This window comes from Octodon degus, unplaced genomic scaffold (genome assembly GCF_000260255.1).
Source record: "Octodon degus isolate 3935 unplaced genomic scaffold, OctDeg1.0 scaffold00007, whole genome shotgun sequence".
Taxonomy (NCBI): domain Eukaryota; kingdom Metazoa; phylum Chordata; class Mammalia; order Rodentia; family Octodontidae; genus Octodon; species Octodon degus.
In genome coordinates this window covers 21,519,445-21,521,223 of record NW_004524583.1, presented here as the reverse complement: position 1 = coordinate 21,521,223, position 1,779 = coordinate 21,519,445, and positions in this window count along the sequence as shown.

Below are 1,779 nucleotides of genomic sequence, written 5' to 3'. Positions count from 1 at the left end.
CACTACTCATTGTCTTGTAGTCGAGTAGAAGTTACCACTCTTTCAGGCAGGCGCTCCAACTCCCCACAGTTGGAGAATCCCAGGGGTCTCGCTCATGCACACTAATCCATTAGGCTGGTCGCTCACTTGCATCTGGCCTCAGTCATGCTGCAGTTCTGCGCAGTTAGATGCCATCCAGACAGCAGCTATCGCTGTTCTGCACCAGGCATGAACCCTTGACACCCGCAGCTCCCGACCCGCGCGACATGGAACCGTTCAGCAGCAGTGACCATGCAGTAGAAGAGAATCGCTGTCTGTCCTTTGTATCACACTGCACTAACATTTCTTAAACTCAAATGTGTTTTTAAACCAAAAGTCAGAGAACTGCTTTCTACCCCTTCGTCTTTATGGCCCAATCGAATTCACACCAGGCCTTCTCCCTGTAATCTGAGACTGCCTTTGAGATTCTGCTGTCCTTGTATTATCATTTGTTCCCATTGGGTTCTTACTAATCTATAGCTGCCTGAGATCCCAAAATCAACACAATTCTAATTGCTTTTTGAGAAAGTTTATCAGCATCTTTGTAAATCAAGTCAAATGAAAAACATGTAAGTAAACTGAGGGGGAAAGAAGTGGGTTATATCTGTTAGAATACCAGTTGTTTTTGTTATTTTTTTGTGTGTTTTTTGGTTTTTTGTTTTGTTTTTTGGCAGAACTGGGGATTGAACTTAGGCCCTTGCATTTGCCAAGCAAACGCTTATTCTACTGAGCCATCTCCCAGCCCCTAGAATCTCAGTTTTGGCCATGCTAGGATTCCTTAATTACATTCTCATGGTAATTGTAAAAGGCTTTTCTGAGAAATTTTTTAAAATGTAGATTTAGAAAACAAAAGAAGTAAAACATATCTTGGAGATGTAGATTCTAGTCTTATATATTTCCCTAATTTTCCATGTAATCTCAGGGTCTGTAAGTACACTTCTGGGTGAAGTATATTAAGGAGTCTGCAAGATGGCTTTGAAATGAAATACAGTGATTGATGTGAAAATGCTTTGACAGGCTGGGGAAATAGCTCAGTGGTCTAACCGCCTGCCTGGCAAATGCCAGTACCAGGGTTCAACCCCTGGTACCACATGTCATGCTGGTCCTGGAACCCTGGGTGAGGCACTCTGCGCTGGCCATTGAGACTGGGCATGGTGGCACACACCTGTAATCCCTGCGCTGGACAGGAGGGTTACTATGAGTCTGAATTGTGCAGCAAGACCCTGTATTGAAGGAGAAGGAGAAGTCCTTTGGCAATATTAAAGTTTCTATTCACTTGTGAGGGATTCTTTCATTTTTTGAAATAAAATTGGTTATTCGTTAAATTCAATTATCTGCTTATTTCGTTATGACATTCACGGCATACAAGAAGCACCTAGGCATCTCGGGTGTCTTCCCCATGAGAAATACCACATGCATTTTTATAACATCCAAGCTTTTAATATCCATATCTGACTGTTGCATTTTCCCTCCACATCTTCGAGCAATGAGAACTCATTCACCTATTTTATTCTCCCAAATTCTCTCTTTTTTTGGGGGGGGGGGTTGCTCATATTTGGCAACAACATGTGTTCTTCTTTTTTTTTTAACTACAAGCCAATTTTATTTAAATCAGGACTGTCCAACAAAAATACTCTATCAGCCACTCATGATCTGAATTCTGGTGTATGAGATTAAATTATGGTACACATACAAAAACCATGAGACATTTCTGTTCTGTAATAAATAAGGCAGTGACTATTACTCATTAGTAGCCTTTTT